Source organism: Ostrinia nubilalis, chromosome 26 (assembly GCF_963855985.1).
Source record: "Ostrinia nubilalis chromosome 26, ilOstNubi1.1, whole genome shotgun sequence".
NCBI classification, from domain to species: domain Eukaryota; kingdom Metazoa; phylum Arthropoda; class Insecta; order Lepidoptera; family Crambidae; genus Ostrinia; species Ostrinia nubilalis.
The window spans coordinates 7,653,276-7,677,698 of record NC_087113.1 but is presented as its reverse complement, the minus strand read 5'-3'; the positions used below and the strand labels follow the sequence as shown (position 1 = coordinate 7,677,698).

The 24,423-nt window shown below is 36.2% G+C and overlaps 1 protein-coding gene and 1 long non-coding RNA gene across 2 annotated transcripts in view; one reads left to right on the top strand and one right to left on the bottom strand.

Moving 5' to 3' along the window:
* LOC135084437 (nephrin-like) overlaps window positions 1–24,423 on the bottom strand; it is a 271,506-nt gene that overhangs the window by 92,477 nt on the left and 154,606 nt on the right. The window lies entirely within an intron of this gene.
* On the top strand, window positions 8,840–10,880 carry LOC135084498 (uncharacterized). Its single transcript, XR_010259861.1, has 3 exons — window positions 8,840–9,708; window positions 9,811–9,911; window positions 10,633–10,880. It is a non-coding gene; the product is annotated as an uncharacterized LOC135084498 (long non-coding RNA).

Genomic DNA, 24,423 nt, shown 5'->3' with positions numbered 1-24,423 from the left:
GAGGCCTATGTTCAGCGGTGGACGTTCTGTGGCTGAAATGATGACGATGATGATACTACACGAGCTGTTGAAAGTAAAATTGTGAGTGAAATGGTTTCCTAAAACGACTATAATGGCAAAATTATGCGCCCGTAATAAATCACCAACAAAATGGGTAAATGCTCGCAGACTTAATTTCGATTTGTACAGGAATCGAACCTGTGAACTATGGTCAACCACTGCGCCGAACCACAACATAAAATCAAAGGCCAAGGTCTCCATAAATCAAAGTAATCAAAGGCCTCGACTTAATAAAGTAATAAAATTCCCCTAAAATCAATGAAATGCAACCAAACACCCGAATACCGATCTCATAACGTTGCCCCATCCCGTTCAACTAGGGTTGCCAGGTGTCCGGCTTCAGCCGGACATGTTTGGCGTTTTACGGTCTTGTCCGGCCAAATATTGGCCCGTCCGGCTTTTGTGTGTGTGTGCCGCTGCCTGTGCCGTGTGTATGTATGTGGCTGCCACGCCAGACGAAAGTCGAGCTACAGAATAATTATCAAGCTCACGCATCAGGATCTAGGCAACCGATGATGATAGTAATCACTCGTGATATTATATGACACTAATTGTGTCTAATTGTGTGTTGCCAAATGAAGCACAGAGTTCGGCTTTTGTGTTTTTGGACCTGGCAACCCTACGTTCCACATAATACTGACAATAAAACGCGTGAATTAATGTATTTCGAATGGTGCGTAAAACGGAGCGACGGCGGCCATTTGTAATCTAATGACGTCATCAAAGTCAGATGTCAGTTATTGGCTCTGGGTTTTAGTTCGACTCTTTGCAGGGTGCTTACTGAGATAAGAATGGAAATGATATGGTTGTTTCATGTAGGAATTGGAGTTCTGTTCACAGATAAGTCGAAAATGTACTGCCAGCCATCTTGAGTGTACTGGAGGGTTAATGGGTTAATCACGTAGTGATGTGCGGCATTTTTATCTGATTAAATTTTAATATATAACTTTGAAACGATTCAGTTTCAACGCACCGTGATAGTATTTATTAGTTAGTATACTTAAATAGCGGCAGCAGGCTGGAGTGAACTGGATGCGTGTGGCCAGGGACAGAAAACGGTGGAGGGTTGAAGAGGAGGCCTATGTTCGAAGGCGAACCCAAAGGCTGACATAGATAGATAGATAGATACTTAAATAGGCCCTTTTCAGGGCACTTATTAACACGTCTTAGTTTTACAAAATATTTTGTGGCAGAGCTGACTGAGCAACGGCATAGAGCAGATCGTAACCCCCTATGGCGGGCCGGGATTCTGGTACACCAGGACCACGAGAAGAAAACCTGTATAAAAACCATCGGTTTAGGGGAATGGGGGACCCTCGAAGTCGTAGAGGCTCGCTGTAGAAGACTCTAGCCTGAGACGGAGCTGCGGACGAATGTCCGAGCTAGGACAATAACTCGCGGTTCCGTTTGATTCGGCTCCGGTGGACACCGACGGGTTTTATTCACAACATTACTATGAGGTCTCACAGTGCGCGTGGACGCACAGGGTGACACATTAACCAAACACAGAACTCTATTCAACGCTGTACGTTCGACTTGCTGCTTCACTTAAGCAAGCATCGTTTGTAAATATGGGCGTTAGTGGTAAAAAAATGATGAACACTGAAAAGAAATGGCAAAAGAAACGCAGTCAAATTTGTCAGCTTTTAACAAATTGTACAGTACAACAGCAGTAATATTGTGATCCATTCCAATACATTTTATCTTTTACCCATATCCTTCCAGTAAAAAATAAAACGTTTTAATTGCAAACTCTCATTTGAATAGAATGAATATCAATAAAGGAAGAACGATCAGAACGTATGTTGATCCGGGCAGGATAACACAGGAATTATTATACCTGATCGAACGTAGCTCAAAGAGAAAACCAGCTCAACAATTTATTAAAGCGTACAACAATTTTACAATATCAATATCTCACTCACTTAACAACAGTTGTGATAGCGGTCAAATATTAACCTGGCTTGGTCTGAAAAATACCATGTGATTGCTGCGCTGCACGCTGTGGGCTTCTGGTATATTTAAACTTTATAGGTACGATAAGCAAGCAGCAAGGTTCTGGAATGGAGGCCGCGTACCGGAAAACGCAGCATGAGACGTCTACCCACAAGGTGGACCAACGACCTGATAAAGGTAGCAGGAAGGCGCTAGATGCAGGCCGCTACCAACCGTGCGATGTGGAAGTCATTGGGGGAGGCCTATGTTAAGCAGTGGACGTCCTATGGCTGAAATAATGATGAATTACGATAACTGTAATTAGATAATATTTTCACTAAGTTCGGATTTGCATTTTTCCACAGAACATACCTCTTTCTGTGTTCTGTGTATTTTTCCCTGTAATATTGAAAAATGACTTAATTTAAAAAAGTATGAATTTTTCATAGACAGATAAATAGGTAGGTAGTTATGGACTCGAGTTTTTTAATAATACAAATACCCAAAAATATTGTGCAAAATTAAAGATTACTGATTATAAACAGCACTTACAAATAAAACAAAAAGTTAAACCAAAGTGTGTTGGCTCTACTATTTGTGCTACAACAAAGGCAAAAAGTAAAAGGGTTTGATTCATGCGCGTACGCACAATAGTCTTACGGCGACTGTTAGTTATTTTAACTTCCTGAGACAGTTTAATTCAAACTTGTTTATTTATGTTAAGATTTATAGTTAAAAGTAAACGTGGTTTCCATTCATTATAATGGAACTGGTTAAGACAAAAAAAGTTTATAAAAATTTAAAACCATGTGAAATGTCCTATTTTAAAGAAGCATTTTGTGGGTTTTGTGTCTCTAAAAGACACATAGCATAATAAACTGTAGAACTGTGTTTTACTGACTGCTAGTTTCCTAAAGCTGGGTTGCACCATCTTACTTTAACAAACGTCAAAAGTCTGTCAAACTTCAAACACCGGGCATCGTTAAGTTACGGTGAAAGTTAGGTGGTGCAACTCAGCCTAAGAATTAGTTATTTTTAAGGATAAGAAAAAATGAATGCGCACAGAAAAAAATTATCATTAAACAATAATGAAAAATCGTACAAGGAAGTTTTGAAAAATAAATCAATAGAAAACTAATATTTTATGTATGTAAGCCATGATTTGTAATCTGTTTTTGCCTTAATTAAATACATATAAATCACCATCAATCAGAAAATCATTGATTTCTGTTTGTTTCTAAATAAATAAACCCGGAAAAGCTACTTCAAAATGTAATTTCAACTAAACCTTTTATTGGAACTGGAAAATTAACTTAACAAAGGTTCAAATGATTCCCAATTAGAGGATTGGATGTTCTTTGACCTTTAATTAGTTAATTAATTGGCGACAGTTCGATTCAGCTTTGATTCAATTAATTTATTAGTTTGAAATTGAGGATAAAGGAAATTATCCAAAAATATGTTTTATTAAGTGGGATAAGTGAGAATGATAAGACAATAGGTATAGACTTTAAAAGTAAGAATAAAACCTACGGTAATTATGCACACAAAAATAAATTCTGTGTCAGAAAAATACAATACCAAATATTTTACACCCTATATGAGAGTAAGTAGAGAGAGAAATAACAGAGTACATAGTCGACTTTTTTCTTCTAAAACTCAAATCTGAATGAATTTCTCGCATTAAATATAGAATGACCGAAGAATTTATACATAAATACCACTTATTGTGTTGTATTGTGTGTGTGACATTGTGTGTACGTTCAAAGAATGTACAATTTACCGTGTAAAGGTTTTCGAGGATTGCAAAATTCTAAGCGTACAGTCACGATCAAAACACATAATACAGGGTGTTTAGTTAAAAATTACCGAGGATTGATCACGTAGCGTGGAACGTCCACCCACAAGGTGGATCGAAGACTCATAAAGGTAGCACGAAGCCGCTCGATGCAGGCCGCTACCAACCGGTCGAAGTGGAAGGATTGGGGGAGGCCTATGTTCAGCAGCAGTTCAGCTGAAACGATGATGATGATCCGATACATTAGTATGTAAAGTTCTATTGGTTTTGTTTTAGATATGGCAGACTTACAGCGTACACCGTATCTTTAAAACCCTTAATAAAAAAGAGGAGGACAATAGTGAGTGAGTTTCTGGCGCTGCTTCTTCTCAGCACTGGTCCATTTATTGTCCCGAAGCAGTGGTAGGGTTAAAGTAATACTAGGACGTGTAAGTGATTTTTGAAAGCCCACTTACAAAAAACAAACAAAATCAAAAGATTCGAAGTTAAAAATCGAATTTTGATTACCGTATCTTGTTTATATTTTTACTTCTTTGTCAACAATACAACACCCTGTATTTCAAAAGCTCATTCATTTGAATTCGTAAATTCTTTACAGTAGACATTTAAGGTTTAAAATCGCATTTTACACCGTGACTGTACAGTCCTGGACGCAGACCTCAAAATAAAATTCCACTTTATTCCTTTAGTGCTAAGGTTCAATTTTCAATAAATTTTCGCTTGACTGTACAACAATGAAACTCAAGTTATGTGTAATTTTCAACGCTTGCGCATAATAAGGGATTTAATATTGGCAAAACCCAGTTCTTTTATGACTACCAGAGAAGCCATTTTTTCTTAAATCAAAGAGTAGAACGAATGGAAGTGGTAAGCGTAGTTTGGATGAAATTTTGAGCGTACCTATTGCATTTATTGGAAATTAAATTTGTTTATTTTTTTTAGATTTAATTTTTAATATGTGTTGGCATAATATTAAGTCGTTACACATTAAGACGTTTTTTAAGCCCAAAATTATAGCGAATCTGAAGAACAGTTTTTTTTGAGGCAATACCATAATGATCGCTCTACATTGACTTACTAAATCATTAGTGTCCTTGTCTACGTTTTCAAGAATTTTAAGCTTTAGTAAAAAAAAAAGTATTGTTGATACCTATAAAAAATTGCATCATAAAATCAAAATCACAAAACGGGTGCCAAATAATTATTATCTTTTCGTCTGTCACTTCTATTTCATGATAATTCCTTGTGCTATATTGACCTGCGCATGGGCATCGCTATACACGAATTAAGCGACGCCGGAGGAATGCTTTTGTAGCACAGTTTTACGATCGGCTGTCTATGAGTAGGGATGTGATGGGTGTATTAATTTGTCGATATCGATATTTATATTTAAATTTAAAGAAATTTTTGTCATTCGCGTGTTGCTTCTAAGTTATTGCCATTTTTTTTAACCACATGCTGTGATGTTAGTTTTTTCTGTAAAAAATATATCGACGAGGACAAATCAAGCTTGATATTATGTATGTTATGTAGTTGTTATAAATGAGATTTTGCAAGAAAAATGTGTATCTGTTGTACTGCTCACTTACTGCAACAAATAAATTAAATCGTATTTAAAAAAATTGCATTTTAGAAATGAGTGTGTAAAACCTTTTACACCTTTTGAACTGTTTACGAAAACAAATCAACACAAATCGAACCACACAGCGTCTCAATTATCTATATCAACACATTTATCACGGTAACCACATAACTAACGACACCCGAACTCGACATCGATATATTTAATCGGCCCCATAACTCAGCTGTCACTTCACTAATTAGAATAAAGCGCTCGCCAGGTGTTCCCGATCCTTAATAGTGTTGTGTTATCCTAGAATCGAGATAATCGTTCCAAAAATCGGTCGAATCATTATTTTTCTGGAATAATAATGAGCAGGGTAAAGGTGCGGGTTCCGTACTTTAAAGTGTTAATTTGGGTTTAATTAATATGCAAATGGGTGTTTATGTGGCTTTGTCAGCTGTGTACGATTAAGTTTGCTTTTAATTTAAATATCTGTGTATCCTTTTAGCTAAATATGAGTGGGGTTCGTGGTAATAAGAAAGTGTGGTATTTATTTAGATAAGAGCTTTCTCAACAACATTATTTACGCACAAAGTAACTAATACACTAAAAAATACTTTAATGCTAGTAAATTTTTACTCATAATTAATGTAAGAAGTTGAAATAAATAACGTGTACGTATAATTTACACATTAACCCATTATAGACTAGCGGTCCCATATGGTACCACTTTTTTGTGTGTTTTAATTTGGCTCTATACATTAACACGTGAAAAGATGCAGTGCTCTGATTGATGCAAATCATAGCCAATAGATATGGTCTATGCTAATAGGAATAAAAATTGACAGTTATTCTTTTCAGTTGTGTGTAAGTGATGATTGAAGTGAGCGCATCAAAATTTTCTCTTAAAAATTGACGCGCCATAAAAGCAAGTGATCATATTTTTTTTGTGTGATAGTGAAATACTGATTTAGTTACAATCTTGTATTCTCCATAAGTGCTTTTATTGTGAAATGGTGTAAAATTACGTCGATTGGTAATAATAATGGGAAATATTGTATGTCAAAATTACTGGTACCGTACGGTACCGCTAGCCGCTTACCGTGTCTTTTTAATTATTTTATGATTTTTAGTTTTTACTGTATTTATTGGGAAGTATGTGATATATTCAATGGTATATATGGTATACAGGAAGATAAAGTAAAATAGTTTCCTATACTTTACAAAACCATGGTTTTTTATTTATTTTAGATGTAACTTTCACAAACATTGGCAGTTTTGGAGGACGATGAAGGTCCCAAGACGAAGCAGAAATTTATAGAACAAACTCAAGATAATTGCGTCTCTCGAACAATATCAGAGTATAGAAAATGTAACGTGGGGCTATGTGCAGCGTGCAATGCCAAGCTCCATTCCAAATTTTTGAATATTCAAAGATAAAAATGAATATTGCTTACCCAATATACAGCTTTTTTACATTTAATATCACTCCTGTTATTTGTTTGTATATTAATACATATTATAATAATAATAAAATATATAATTTACCCAATTTTTATAAAGTCCATGATAAAGTTATGTTTTAACCAACTGACACGGTAAGAGGCTAGCGGTACCATATGGTACCAGCATTTTTTTTCCAGATTACAGGTCGAATATTTTTTTTAATGCTTGTATAGCATTATGTAGACCATAATTATGAACATATTTCAAAAAAACAAAAATCTGACACTTTAAGAAAACTCAGTCTATAATGGGTTAAATATTTATCCGAATAAAAATCGGAATCTTATTGCATTTATTTACCGGAATAAAAATCTTTTTTGAAATGGGATTTGAGAAAAATATACCCATTACTTTTATTGCTAACATAAAAATTACGATATAATTCTTTAACAATAAATTCAAGATGGTTTTAAAACTGTCACTGCGGAACCATAAAAAATGGCGGCCTGTCAAACGCTGCCCATTCAGATAGTTACGGCTCTTCAGATATTTGGGATGTATCAGGAGATATGTTGAGATATTTTTGTTAGATATCACAATGTGTTTATTAACAATCTGGAGCGTGTAGAAGAATGTCATTTGACGGTTTTTAATGTTGAAATAGTGTCAGAATGACGCTAATGAGCGTTCTTGGATTCTGGAGGTTTCACAAGATTCTTGGTAAGGCTATAAATAGGCTATATATAAGTATAAATTTTTAATCAATTCAGGTTAATTTACTTGGAAAATAGTTGAGATTTTTTTGTGTACGAATTTATGGAAAGATAAAAAAAATATTTCCAAGTTTGCACCACAGTTAGATCTACCTTAATATTGTAGAGAACAAAGATTAGTAAAAGTACTTTATAAAAGCCTACTTGCAAAAATAAAACTAGTTTTTTGACAGTTTTTATTAAATTAATTGTGCGTTTTGCATTGAACAAGCTCCGAAATGAACTGGACCGATTTTAAAAACACTTTCTCTTTTAGAATCCTGAATATAGGAGGTACGAAGTTCGCCGGGTATAGCTAACTAGTGTTTTATATTGGACGTCAAATTCCTTCTTTCTAATGTTTTCCTTTCAGCATAGAACCTATAAGCTTTGTTGGACAAAATATAATTTTATTCTTTTTCTAAAGATATTTTACATTTCCATCGGCGAAACACGTGGGGTTACAATGATAGTTTCGGTCGTAGGTTCGAATCTTACAATGGACATCTTTGAAACTACTTTAAATAAAAATTACTCAATTTAAAAGGCATTATTAACACCGAACAGCTTCTTATATTAATCTTTCATAGCGAATAAACTCCTTTAGGGGCTTTTTACGAAGTATTTAGGAGCATTATAATAGAAAATCGGTCTTTTTATTGTTTTTACGGCTTTGATAAGATTTAATGTCGGGGATTACCCTTAAGTTATGTTATGGGGGTCGTTAAGAGTTTGGACATAAAAAACGTATGGTTTCATGGTAAAATATGTCTTTGGAAAGGAGATTATTTTTTTAGATTAGATGAAGATGTTAGATGAAGTTAAAATTATAATTGTTCAAATGTTCAATTTAGTGATATAATCAATACTCATAGAAGTACTTATTTAAGCGTCGAAATCTTCTTTCATCCGTATTCACAAACGATACTTGCTTTAGTGAAGCAGCACATCAAGCACAGCGTTGAATAGAGCTCTGTGATTGGTTCGTGTGTCACCCTGTGCGTCCACGCGCATTGTGAGAGCTCATAGTAATGTTTGTGAATACGGGCGTTTGTTTCAGACTTTAAGTTTTATTTATTTATTATTTGAGCTTGACCTTTGCAGCTATGTCATGGTTATCACTTGTCAAATATCTTTTCAACGTCTCAAAAAATAGTACCTGTTTAGTACCCAAAATAACCCTTTGAAACATTAAATTTACTTACTACCTATTGTAACACTTTTTTTTCTTGGCAAGATTGAATACTTACCGATTTCCACAAACAAACATTCCAACTGACCGTAAGGTCACATATTACAAAGTGCGCAGTATTTCCTTTGTCACTTGATTGTGTCATTGTTAGTGATTCACTGAGTTTTGATTAACTTCTATTAAAATTAATTACATTGTTTTGGTACACGGAGCAATAAATAACCTCACTTTTTGAATGTCTCCGTTTGACAGATCAATGCGTTACGTTCCATTCTTTTAGTATAGAAGAAATGTATAATGAAATTAAATATTCAACACTAAATTTTTATAAAACTTAATATTTAGGCTCTTTAATTTAAATTCTAGCTATTTCTAGTATTTTCCTCAATGTTTATATTAAAATAACATTGTAATGTATCTTGATCGATCATGGGTTCGGAACGTTCTAGAAATTTGACATATTCTGAGCGAAACGAAACGCGCGGGAGACGGTCCGAATATTATGAGTGACGTTTCTTCTGTTTCTAAACGTTAAATAAATTAATTAAATTTAAATCGGAGGAGCAGTTTTGTGAGTTCTCATATCAAAATTATTCAATAAGAGGCTGGTTGACTCAAATAGAACTTATTAGAAAAAGAAATAAAAAATAAAAACGAAGAAACATTTTTATGGTTTGTTATTGTTGGGTTCGATTCGGACCACAAGTCACGGGTGATGACCGGCGCTTTTTGGAGTGACCTTTCCCTTTGCTCGGCTGGCCGTGCTCTTGGACGGAAGTTCGTTAGTGTGTGGTGTTGTGGCATTCTGAGTCGGCCCTAAATGTGCCATTCCCAACTCAAACGGGCAGAACACGCAGATTATTGTTGTTGAAATAAAGGAATTCCGGTTGGACACCGAAATCCCGCTGTTCGCCGATTTTGTGGACTCACTGCCACGTGCTGAGTTTTATTACTGTTGAAGGTAAGCAGGTCCTATTCCAAGGATTACCTTGAGTTTCTTCTTGTTATTTTGTTGTTTGCATTGGCGGCATTGTTAACCAATGCACGTGGTTGTTATTCGCAGATTGTGTGTGGTTGGGCAGTGCTCGGTGGCGAGCCTCTGCGCTGTCTGCTGTTGCTGTCTATTGTTGCTGTCTGTTGTTGCTGACGTTGCCTCCATAGCAGGTATGTTGTGGTTTCTTCTTCAAACTCATCCACCTCTCCGCTGAGTTAGGATAAATTATTAGAAACGTGGCACTCGGTCCTGGGCTACCCTACTTCATAGGTTGGTTCCGTTTTCTATTGAGCTTGTCAATTATTTTAGTTTACTTTGAAAAAGTAGATTACCCACAATGATTACATTTTACCAAAAAGTAAATTCTTAAATAAATTTACCATTGTGAAGTATTATCAATGGATTTTGTTGTGTTAAGTATTTTTAGTTCGCTTTGTGAAGGTTGATGATGTAATAATTACAAAGATTACATTTTACCAAAATGTTAGTTCCTAAATAAATTTACCATTGTGAAGTATTATCAATGGATTTTGTTGTGTTAAGTATTTTTAGTTCGCTTTGTGAAGGTCGATGATGTAATAATTACAAAGATTACATTTTACCAAAATGTTAGTTCCTAAATAAATTTACCATTGTGAAGTATTATCAATGGATTTTGTTGTGTTAAGTATTTTTAGTTCGCTTTGTGAAGGTCGATGATGTAATAATTACAAAGATTACATTTTACCAAAATGTTAGTTCCTAAATAAATTTACCATTGTGAAGTATTATCATTGGATTTTGTTGTTGTGTTGTTACATTTGCTCCATCCTCGAGAGCGATGGATTATTGTTTTTAAATTGTTTTTGCTGTTGTGCTGTTTGTATAATATAATTTTTTATTGTACAATAGGAGGTGTATGGTACCGGCTGCTCTGTTGGCACCGGCTATCAGGTGTTTGGCACCGGCTGTCCCGCAGTGCCGGACGCTTGCTGCGCCCGACGGGTGCGAAGGGGGTTGAGCCGAGTGGTGATATTAGCGCGCTGATCTTAGTCTAGTATTTTTAGTCTGTACCAACCAAACGGCCCAACGACCCATCCCTTATTTTTTCTTTTTAAATATTTGTGTCAACCACAATAAATTGTTATCAATTTAAATAATTATTTTTATTTTGCTCCGGCAAAAATTACTTATTTACACTATTCAGGTACTAAATCTTTACAGCTTACAAAAATAGTACCTAATTAGTACTGTATATAACACCTGCCAAAAGACCAAAAATCCTAACCGAAACTTATTTATTTCGCCAAACTCAAAATACACATTTCAACGATAAAAGTTTGGGGAAAATTACGACTTAGCTTTATTTACGACCCACCACGGGGGTCTATAAAGCTATTCCTGGTCCAATAAGGGTTTTTTATTTCACCCCCGCGCCGATGGGGCTATAAAGTTAACCAGCATGGTTTTTGGATTTGATGGTTCACTTGATAATGATGGTGTTTAGAATCTTAATAAGATTGAGCTCTTGACAAGGATATTATCATATTAACGTAATCTGCGTAATAATTCTTGATTTATTACGAATATAATTTATAACTAATTTGCTATTCGTTCGTTTCAGCCAAATGACGTCCACTGCTGGACAAAGGCCTCCCCCAAGGCTTTCCACAATGAACGGCCCTGCGCTGCCCGCATCCAGGCTCTTCCCGCGACCTTTACCAGATCGTCGGTCCACCTAGTAGGAGGCCTGCCCACGCTACGTCTTTTAGCCCGTGGTCGCCACTCGAAAACCTTTCTGCTCCAACGGCCATCGTCTCTACGAGCTATGTGCCCCGCCCACTGCCACTTGATTTTAGCAATTCTGCGAGCTATCGGTTACTTTGGTTCTCCTGCGGATCTCATTTCTGATTCGATCACGCAGGGTTTCGAGCACGAACCAAACGTCGTACATTTAACTGTATTGTACTATCCATACGAACGTTACAATACATAGAAATACTCGAAAAAATGCTCTAGTTCATAGATAAAACTAGATCGATAAAAAGTACAGACGTACTTAATAATAATACGTATAATTAACTAGGTAATTCCATTGTCATTAACCCCTTCACTGCCTTTTTAACTTGATATTCGAGTACGTGTATTCCTTAAGAATTTCATTAAAGAGAACTTAGCATGGAAATTCATAATGACTTCCACGAGTATGCAAATACGCCGCTCATGACGTAATGGGAACATAGGATGTTTGTGAGGATGATGATTAGGAAAGGATGGTTTTGTTTTTAGGTAATTGTAGGTTATTATATAAATTAACAACTGTAGGTATTCTACAAAATAATTAAAGATTTAAAGAATGCTACCGACAACCGACGCCATTTTTGTAGCGGAGTTTTCGATAGGTTTGTTGTCGACACGACTAGAAGAATAAAACAATAAAATTATTTGTCTTTAAGGAAGTCAACGATTTCAATTTCATCCTGTAAATTAAACAACAATTAGTGAAAAGCACCCTAAATGAATATAACAATTTCATCAGTTTTAATACACAACTGAAACTGTGTGCAAAAACTTAAACAAGGGAATTAATTTGGCTAATAAAGTTTTTTTCATCAGTAAAATTTCATACCCACCAACCGCGAGGGCAGATAACGGGTTAATTACTATTATAAATATTTTTTTAGTAAATACCTACCTCCCTATGTTTGTCATATCTAATGAACGCTAACACTTGAAATATTAAAACAAAAACAAAACCCCATTTCGCCAAAGGGCGAGGATGTAAACAATATTATTAGAATCACATTTTCGGCAGCTTTATGGGAAAATCTCCCAATTCCAACATCATCATCCCGTCAAAGGGGAATGGAATTTCTGGAATATTTACCCATCCCTCTGGAATCAGGGACGAGAGAATAATCCTTATATATCAGCCACATGTTTTCTTTAATAAAGATTCCGTGAAGAAAATTGAAGATTACCCCCTTATTATGTACCTAGTGAAATTCCGTTTTTACTGCGTCTCAAGTTATAAGAGAGTGTTCAATTAATCAGTATTAGTTATTATAATAATAAGTTTGTTCGTTTCAGCCAAATGACGTCATTTGTCTTATCTTTGGGAGGCCTTTCCCAAAGATTTTCACAAACAACATACCACAAAAAAATTAAATGCATTTAAGTAGGTATACGAGTACTTGAGTGCCAGCATTGCTTCATCAGTCCATATCTCCTATTTTATAGCACGATGTCTCTTTAGCTCAGTGGTTGGAGTGATCGTCCTGCAAGCAGAAAGTTTTGGGTTCAAATTCCAACAGGGGCAGTCGATTTTTTATTAATAAAAATGAACGGTAGGACATGATATGGACCAGGCTCTTTCCCATGGACATCCCGTTTTTTGCAGGGTCCTGTTTAGTAATATACGTGTTTTAAATTTAACATTCAAGACTCGTGCCTAAGGTAGTCCAGTTCTGCGGGATACAGTAATGCAGGATCAAAAAACTAAAGCCTTACAGAGTGTAACTTAGACCACACAATCCGAACCCCGTTGATTTGATTCCTCCAATACTGTCCTACTCAATAAAAAATATGCGCATTCCCCTTTGGCCCTGCCCTTAAACAATTTAGAGCACTCCAATAGTGAAAGGGTTTAATATTTCAGGCCGTCAACGTCGAAAGGGTTCGCGATCAGTAATAATAGTATTGCCGTGATCTATCCTAATATACAAAAGAGAATGTCTGTCTGTTACATTTTCGTAAACTGCTAAGCTACATCCATTTAGCCTAGGCGCAGACCGCCGACTTTTAGTTGGCCGATAGTTGGGTCGGGCTGTTACTCAGTATGGAGATGTATGAAAGTGCGCACATTACACCGATTTGATATCGGCCGATTCCTCATATAAATTAGAATTGGGTTTAACTATCGGTGTAGTGTTTGTATCTACGTACTAGATAGATACAATACGCTGTCTCACGTACACAAGTGATAGGCAGTCACGTGACGTCGTTACGAGTGGGACGAGTCAGTCGTACGGCAGACGCCGACGAGTACGGACGTGCCGCAGTGAGACGCTTGGTGTGACGGTGAGCCAGTGTGCACATTTACAAGTGGCGACGAGGATAAATACACATTTTTTGAAAAATAAGGAAAATAAAAGGTCAGTAAAATACATATTTTGAAATAATAATTAATTTGTAACAAACCTGCCATAATAATTAAAGTTCAGTACTAATGTGTCTGATTTCATCGAGTTATGGATAAAATAACGATTATTCTGCTTTGGAAAGGGCATAATTATTTTGTTGTATGAGAATAGTCAAGTTAGCAGGCGAAAACATTTTGGTTTTTATCATTATAAAATCAGATTTTATTAGAAATACATACTTATTATCAGCTTGAAAATAGCAATAAAGTGATTGGTGATAATAAGTAGCGATATTAGAAATAAATAAGTATTCAGCAGAAATCGGCCAAAACAAAATAAAATAAAAATAAATAAAAAGAAAAGTAATCAGACCTATGGTAAAGCGTATCTACGAATTTTAATGTTGTTTATAACATAAACTACTTCCACCAGTTTGTCTAGATTTTTAACGTATAACTTAGTACTTTATGTATGAGAATAGACATACCTACTCACATGAAGTTAAACGCTGTTAATGTCGACGGCGTCCCAGCATTCGGTATTTATAAAAAGAAAGAATCGAATAACGTTCTGCGGCGGTATATTTGTAGTATTATATTGCACAATTAAAAGTGGATCCAGCAATTGGTCAACGGGGTCCGGTACAGGTGGAAGAATTGGTGAAAAGGGAGTCCTTTTATAGTTCTTAAGTAGTAATTTAAACAATGATGGTGGAGTCTGGCTCGCCAGTCTTGTTTTCACATAAATCTAGTCTAAGCCGCATGACTGATCTGGTTACCTCAGAAATGTTATCGTCATTTAGACACAGAAATAAGTGTTGTTGTCACTGGCTCTCACCGTGACTTCACGGGTGGAGTGCATGAAGCGCTTCTTTGAAGGCCTACTAGTGGATTGTCACCATTTCATATAGCATTCATTGCTCTTATTGTGCTGCAAATAAAACAATGAAAATCGATCGGATGGAACAGATGGTAAATTGTAATCGTTTTGAATATTCAAGGTAAGCAATCGAATCTAAGATCTTTCTACAAGAGCGCGGTCCCAGCAGGGTAGAACTTGCGTTTAGCCAGAGGACGTTGTCTGCTAGATGGATGCTTCCCCTGAGGATATCCATAGTGACAGATTCTGAGTTTGGTCCGGGCTTGTTGGTGGCGGTTCCGCCAGGGTTCCTTTGATGTTTATTTACCAATATTATTCGTTTTTTTTTCTTTTGGGCATTTAATAGAAAACGATTTGTTTTTGGAGGCATTTTACGATAGCGGCAGTATATTTAACTACTCAAAACATAGTTTACAAAAGACATCTGGTGCCATTGGGCAATACAAACATAGGGCAATTTTAATCTGACAAAAATCATACTTAACACATTTTTAGCAATGATATGTGCGTATATTGACCACCTTTATCGTTGTTTAATTAATTCATTGAATTAATGACCGTGTAATTTAGTATGGGGTCACCGGCATTGTGTTAAGAATATTTGATGGAACAACGCTAGCCGTAGAACACTTATAAGGACGAGTTGCCCGATGTGTAAGTGGCTCGTAGTTGGATTAGTCACCCGACAGGCTGGTGTGTATGACATGTACCACCTTAGGCAATTTGAGCAAGTCGTAAAATTGTATGTGTGAAAAAAAGAGTGTTTTCATTAAATTGGATAAAGCGGTATAATGTTTACTGTAAATGTTAAATGTAAATTAAATTAGTTTAATTAATTATTCAATGTTCTTTAAATGTAATTCAATGGGAATACTTACTATGAAAAAAAAAAAAAAAAAAGAAGGAAAAGTATTAGTGGAGTGAAAATAAATGCAACAGTTTTAGTGTCAGCGCTCTAAAATCTGATGAGTACCTAAAGAATAAAATGTTTACTTATCTTGCATATAATTTGTTAAATGTTGAATTGGGAATAAAAAGTGAAAATGAAAAATGAAATGTTTTATTTCATAAATGAAAATGGTTTACAACATATTTAATTTTATTTATTAAACAATGCTTCAACAGCACTTAATTGTATATAGGCAGGAAGATACTAGGTACTTGATATTTTGGTACTTGTACATTCCTTTTAAGTTTGAAATATTTAAGAAAAGATAATGTTTTACACACAATAATATTTTCTTAAATAAGCTTGAATTGAATCCCGAAATCAGGCATAATTTTGAGATTCATCGATAAAGTTTCAAATACCCTTGAATAAATAAAATAAAAGTTATTTATTTCAAGCATGGGCCATAAAAGTATTAGTAACAAAGTTCTTAGAATCTACGTTAGTAAATTACAATACAACTACAAGATTACACACAAGTAAAATATGATAGTTTCAAATCTTTGAAGTCCCTCACGGTTTCTGGTTTAAGAAGAACGTTATTTTCGTTAAGAATTACAATTCATTTACTGATAAATATGCTAATTATCAATTAAATGATTTATACTAGAAATAAACTGATAAAACATTAGTTATAAACATTGCTTAAGCGCTAGAATAATGAGCGTAAAGAGCACCTGCGGATTTACATTAAACGATTCAATAATTTATATCCTCTTATCATCATCATCAACAGACCTTTGAGGTCTGCTGCTGGTATAGACCAGCAGCCTCTTCCACTTTGGTGCAAGGTTTTGTCATAAGTCTTCGCGCTTGGCAGGCGATTTGGAGAACGTAGTTTGTGTTTGGGATTCCTAATAACAAGCGTGTATTGAGTATGCAACATGACCGTGATAGGAAGATGCCTGAGGGCCCAGTATCTTTGTAATTGTAAGTGAAGAATAGTTGGATTGGATGTTCTCAATTCGTTGGGTTGGAGACTGTACCAGGATGCCGTAGCGTAGCTCGGTGGAAATAAGTGTTTGCCTGTGGTATCTGCGGATAGTGTGGTGCAATAGTACGGTACTCCTGGGTGGTTTAGTCGGATCTTGCTGAGTAGTAAGGTCTTAAGAGGGGAGACCGTACTAGAATATTGTGGCTGTATTCTGGTAGAGGGTGGTGTTTGCCCTGAGTAGCCAGTTGGAATTCGGTAGTGCGATATTTATTTATTTATTTAAACTTCAGCACACAAACTAACAATGCACTGTGGCGACTTAATGCCGGATGGCATTCTCTGCCAGTCAACCACGGGTCATGTAGAAAGAGTAAGGCGGTACAGCGGAGACTAGGAAAGAGTTGGACATGAAGCCGGTGCTATGATGAGGGGTGGCAAGGCTGAAGAGTCTGACTAGAGCGAAGATTTCTATTGTGAGTGGAGTGGAGGTACTGAAATTTATCTTTTAAATAAGATGGAGAGTCAGGATTGGAGAGAATCGAATGAAGCATACAAAGTGAACGAAGATATCTACGCTGTCTGATGGGAAGCCAACCAAGCTGCGAGCGAAAAGGGGAGATGTTCTGAGGTGAGATACTTCTGGGTGGTGCAGTCGGATCTTGCTGTGTTTAGCAAAGATCATAAAGCCATTGACTGTTTGACTGGTTGACTTAGGTTCCCGAGCCTGTAGCCGTATTCACGTAACAAAACTTCAACGGCATGCAAGCGATTTGATCGCTGGTGTCACTTTTCGTATTCACGTGTTAATCGCCCGATTTTGTTTTGATTTCGTTTTTATGCGTATTCAATCGTAGTCTCGGCAGTATTCACCTATTACCTATTTTGAAATTTGGTTCAAGTGATTAAACGTCAAATGACAAACCGCTGAGTTGGGATCCTATCGATTTAGAACTGTTTTCATTAGGACGTCGGACGATGTGTCAAAATACGTGAATTAGGCCACTGTTGTTTAATTGATATTTTAGAGAAAATTTTGGTAATTTTGCTCAATGATTTGTGGATCTCAGTGATCTTCAATGTTACAATTATTTGGAATTGTTATTAGTAGTTGATTGGAATCGTAAAAGCTAAGTAGCTTAAAATAGGCTATGGTTACAAGTTAGTAACATAAGATATTTAGTTAGATGGGTTTTATTTGAAAGAGTAACTAGTAGTAGGTACTAAAAGTTTAGTTTTCTTGCTCTGAAAGCATACATATTTTATATTTCATGAAGAAAGATTGGCCGAGCGGATACTGGCTGGCTTCTTAGTTTTTCAAAGGAACATACGAGGACGCATGTCGCGCAGGATGGCCGTGTTGCAGACAGTCGTGAGCGCGTGCACTAAACTGGAATACGGGCGCGGCACCTGGAGGCGAATCGGCACATCACCGTTGGACGCGTTTCCGCAGAGCCATAATGATCATAGCAAGATGGATCGAACTGACTTTCACTCCTGACGCCGACAAGAGAAGAGATCATCGCTTGATGCTCATTCAATTGGATGTACACTGATATCCATTAAATTGGATGTACCCTGATATCCATTCAATTGGATGTACACTGATATCCATTAAATTGGATGTACCCTGATATCCATTCAATTGGATGTACCTGTGATATCCATTAAATTGGATGTATTTTTTTTCAGGCAACTGATATCCATTAAATTGGATGTACCGTGATATCCATTAAATTGGATGTACCCTGATATCCATTCAATTGGATGTACACTGATATCCATTAAATTGGATGTACCCTGATATCCATTCAATTGGATGTACCCGTGATATCCATTCAATTGGATGTACCCTGATATCCATTCAATTGGATGTATTTTTTTTTCAGACAACTGATATCCATTAAATTGGATGTTTTTTTTTTCAGACAACTGATATCCATTAAATTGGAAGTACCCTGATATCCATTCAATTGGATGTACCCGTGATATCAATTAAATTGTATGTACCCTGATATCCATTAAATTGGATGTACACTGATATCCATTAAATTGGATGTACCCTGATATCCATTCAATTGGATGTAGCCGTGATATCCATTAAATTGGATGTACCCTGTTATCCATTCAATTGGATCAAATCTAATCAAATCAAATCAAATCAGATTTTATTATTTGCATAATTCCAGGTACATAAGTGGTCTTACATAGTTTTGGTAGGTTTCACTGATATCCATTAAATTTGATGTACACTGATATCCATTAAATTTAATGTACACCTGATATCAATTAAATTGGACGTACCCCCGATATCCATTCAATTGTATGTACCCTGATATTCATTAAATTTGACGTACTCCTGATATCTATTTAATTAAATGTACTCTGATATTCATGAATTTGGATGTACCCTGATATCCATTAAATTGAACGTACCCTGATATCCATTAAATTGGACGTACCCTGATATCTGATATCCATTAAATTGGACGTACCATGATATCCATTAAATTGGATGTACCCTGATATCCATTCAATTGGATGTACCCTTGATATCCATTAAATTGGACGTACCCTGATATCCATTACATTGAATGTACCCTGATATCCATTAAATTGGATGTACCATGATGTCCATTAAATTGGATGTACCTATGATATCCACTAAATTGGATGTATTTTTTTTTCAGGCAACTGATATCCTTTAAATGGGATGTAACCCGGATCTGTTAGGTAGCCTTGTTGTTTACTAAATTCAAATTAACTTATTTGCATTAATTGAACGTAACTGAAATTGGATGTTTATTAAAGTAATGTATAATAAATATTAAAAGAAAAAAAAAGAGAGTGAGACGTATGAGTACAATAATTCAGTCGCTGTTATCGCGGTATAGCGATCTTTTCCATACTTCTATTACAATAATTAACCTTACATTTACTTGACAAAAACTTTCATTAAAATTTATTAACAAGGAAGGGATGTAGTGTTTGTATCTACGTACTAGATAGATACAATACGCTGTCTCACGTACACAAGTGATAGGCAGTCACGTGACGTCGTTACGAGTGGGACGAGTCAGTCGTACGGCAGACGCCGACGAGTACGGACGTGCCGCAGTGAGACGCTTGGTGTGACGGTGAGCCAGTGTGCACATTTACAATCGGCCAACTAAAAGTCGGTGGTCTGCGCCTAGGCTTAATGTATTGGGTTTTATAAATTACCAGAACTAACGGCTGATGGGGCAGCAAAGTTCTAGAGTGGAAGCCAGTACCGCATAGCGCAGCGCGGGACGTCCACATAGACAGACGACCTCATAAAGGTAGCAGGAAGGCGCTGGATTCAGACCGCTACCAAACGGTCAACCTGGAAATCATTGGGGGAGGTCTATGTTCAGCAGTGGACGTCCTGTGGCTGAAATGGTGATGATGACATGACAGCGGACCAGACCCTGTTATAATTATTTATTAATATTAGGTACTAACATTAATTCTGTCCATATAGAAGTAGCTTTGACACATTATAACCGTCATAGTGCCTGGCCTACTTAGGCTTGGTTGCACCATCTTACTTTAACTTTGACAAACGTCAAAAATCTGTCAAACTCCATACAAAAAGCACTAGTTATCGTCATAGTTACTGTCAAAGTAAGATGGTGCAACCCACCCGTTTAGCATTTTATAAAATGTATTAGGTTTTATAACGTAGTTAAGGAGTTCCCAATTTCAGAAGTCTAGTTACATTGAGACCCAATTTTAGTCTAGAAAACATTTTTTGATGAAAATTGGCGTTTGATATTGAATTCCCAATAATTTTCGACGTCTACATTCCAAAATATGGATGTCAATCAAGAATATTATAATAGTAGGTCACTTGCATTACTTAGTACGTAATGGACAGAGTATATAAAAGGGTCTTAATATATTGGAAACTACATATTTACATGTGATAAACATCCTATCTTAGTATCATAATCATAATATTAAGAATGTGCAATATACATAGAAGTGTGTGTAGTGTCTCGTTGGCCTCCTGTCCTGTTGAAACTTGGAAAGTAGATGTATTCTGTGAACCGCATTAAGATTTTGATGCAAAAATAAAATAATAATAATAAATATTGGGGACTCCCCACATTGCGTGACAGACGCTTCCAAAGTGGAAAAAAGTTGGTCCCCTCTAACTTCTAAAAAAAGAGAATGAAAAATCCTAAAAAAAAAAACATAAATGATGTACATTACTATAAAAACTACCATCATCATCATCATGTCAGCCATAGGACGTCCACTGCTGAACATAGGCCTCCCCTAATGCTTTCCACATTGATCGATTGGTAGCGGCCTGCATCCAGCGCTTCCCTGCTACCTTCACGATGTCGTCGGTCCACCTTGTAGGTGGACGTCCCACGCTGCGCCTTCCGGTACGCGGTCTCCATTCCAGAACCTTGCTGCCCCATCGGCCGTCAGTTCTGCGCACTATGTGTACTATACAGGGTGACTTTTGTATCAGTATCCAAATTTGAATATAATAATCTATGAAGCGAAAGACAAAACACGTATTTTTTATTTTTGTATCGTCCAGTACAAAAATGTCAAAATAAAGCACCCAGAAACAGTCTGAAAAAACACTTACACCATGGTCACGGCTCACTCGCTTATGCACGCACACACTTACGCGCCTGCCCGCGCCGCATTTCATTCATTGCGATCTTAGATTAATAAAACCTAGATGGATAGTCTTCATACAAACGCTTCGTCAAGAGTGAGGCAAAAATCTTATGTCATTAGTGTCAATTTTGTTGGGGAGTGTAGACAGTGAAGGCGATTTTCCCGAAATAAGGGAAATTTTTAATACGTTTTTAATTATTTTATAATTAACAAAAACAAAACGCATCATGTACTTACTTATTTATTGAATTCAAAGTACCTACCTAATAACAATAAGATAAATCGACTTAAAAGTCTCAATTTCATAAAAAAGGAAGTGTATTTTTACGGCGAACAATTGGGAAATAAATTTTCTTGTTACTGGTATCATTCCCGTATTTAATTTTTGAAAGCCAAATTCAAGCAAAATAAACGTCGAATTGTAGTACTTACTGATGAAATGTAACACTGGTCACTTTCTTTCGTTTTTCTGATGTATTTTAGACACCCTTTCACAGCACAAACCGTTTTAATTAATTAAAATTCGTCGGACGTGTTTACCAATTTTTCACTTTGACAGTTCATGTGACGTTTACGGGTAAGCCGTGCCGGCTCCCTAAAAACTGCCTCACCTTTCGTGCACTGACTATCTATCTAGGTTTTATTAATCTAAGATTGCGATACGATTCATAAGTTGTCGATTTTCCCTTCATACTTTCACGGGCTTAGGACCGTCAAAATGCAAAAGATTTCAAAGTGGTAATTAGTTTTAATTAAACAGACTTACTAATGTATGGTAGAAAAATTAAATACCTACGACAATAATTACGCTATCAAAAACAAAATAAAATCACCGAGATAAAATTACCGACGTAACACTACTTTTCTTGTGTTTCGGGGGTATTTAAAAAGTTCATCATTATTTTCATGTGCAATAATTGAGATTGCTTACCAAACCTACCTAACCTAACTAAAAACTAACACAACAAATTATGAATAGGTATTTTAATAATTGCCCAAAGTGCATACCATTTTTCTCCAGACAGACTTGCACGCTTTTGTACATTGTCTTTGATGAGTTTATTTAAAACTACAGTGTCATTTCGCACTTCGCGTCTCGTGTAGGTACTTAGACTTACCTACTTGCTCGCGGATCTTGCTTCAGTTTGCCGCTAAAATCGTTCACCGGTTTGGCACTGTTGGGTTTAGTCCTTGGTTACGAAGTCGAGGTATTCCTCTGGGCCCGGTTCAAACTCTCTCCACTTAAAATGTAGCACAGAACCATTTCATAACACTCGCGCTGCGAATACATCATTACGTTGACCGCGCGACGGAACGATCGGCGCGCGCAGCGATACGCGCGTCTCGTAATGGGTTGCGCGGGCGACTGACTGATTGATGCGCCGCGCGCGCGGCCAGGCCGGCCGGTCGAGCGTTGCCACACGTTGCCAGCTCTCCGCTCGACCAGCTCTCCCGCAAAATGTTTACGCGCTAAACGCGGTAACCACACTACGTTATTAATTGGTTAGGAAAAAAATAGTTGTTGTTAAAATTTTACCTACCTATTTTTTATTAAAAATGACATCTATAAACGATACCTAATGTCAGGAAAAAATTTGGATACTGATACAAAAGTCACCCTGTATGTGTAAAAACTACCAACGAAAATTGTTTTGAACGAGATCTAGTAAGTAGTTTTTTTTAATACCTCGTAAATCGTAAACCGCTTATTACCGCGTAATCTTTCATACTAATAACTTAAATAAAAAATAATAATTTTAATTTCATAAATCAATGGTACGGAACCCTCGGTGCGCGAGTCCGACTCGCACTTGGCCGGTTTTTATATATTTAGATTAAGTTAATCGGTCTAATTACAACGATAAGTGTCAAGTAAGTCTCTCTTTCTGCAACAAAATAATTTTCACGCGAACGAAGACGCGGGCAAAAGCTAGTATTTTAAAACTAAGGAATTTTCTCCACTAAGAACTGCACTACTCATAGATTTTTCATGGGAAACACAACCTTACGACAATTTTATTTGATATCCCAACAAAAGCAGGCTTCGAGGCGAATTCTCTCAAAACATTCCATTTTGCCTTTCTTCCAAAACTGCTATTACTTAGCATAAATATTTGAGTAGCCCTATTCTGAATAGCAGGCATCTACTGTCAAAATAAAGGTTCGGCTTCGTCCACTTTCGGCCAAAAACTTTTAGCCTAACTTTTGATTTCGACTAAAATTCTCTTAGAACAATATTGTTTTTTTTTCAAGTAGGTAAACAATGGTGAACTTTTGTAATAAACGTTACATTTTTTCTTTCATTTTAGACAATATCAGTCGACTGTTGATTATGCATTTAAAGGAGCACAACAAAGCACAGTCTTCTGTTTTTTTTATTCAGTCACTGCTAGATATTTTTCCTCGACCTCGTTCGAGGACATCTGTCTATTGAGTAGCGGTCAACCAAAACTAAGTTTGTGATAGTTTAGTTTACTGTGTCATATTGTTGAAATGTCTTACTTTAATTTAAATGTAGGTACCTAATTTCGTTTTATGTTTTATACTTAATAGATACTTAATGAGGCGTCTGTCCTGACCAATAAAATATCTTTTAGCAAAGTTGACGTAACAGTGTATTCAAAAAAATATTTATCAGCTAGAAGCTATCAGATCTAAATCTATATGATTTAGATCATCGAAGTTAACAGCAAAAGCAAATTATCGGCTTAAAATTCGGCTTCGGCCAAAAACGGCCGTCTCTAGCGTCTAACACAGCTCGGGTGACCTCTAATTAGGACAAAACCGAGACAGATTTCATTCAAGTTCAATGCTTCGTTTTCTTGACTTGTAAATACAATAGAATTAACTAAATGAATACAATTTTCTTATTACAAATTCGCAAGTAATTTATTTACTCAGTTATTGTAGAAATACTACAAATGTTTAATGTTTATGAAAATACTACAAGTGTATTAAAACATCATGCAAGGCCGTGGTCTTGACATGAAGGGCCAGGGTCTTGACATGCAGGAACATGGTCTTGACATTCAGAGGATTTTTGAGCATCCCCGTGATGATCCCTTTATGTATTTCATCATCATCATCATCATTATTTCAGCCATAGGACGTCCACTGCTGATGAAGCCTCCCCCAATGAT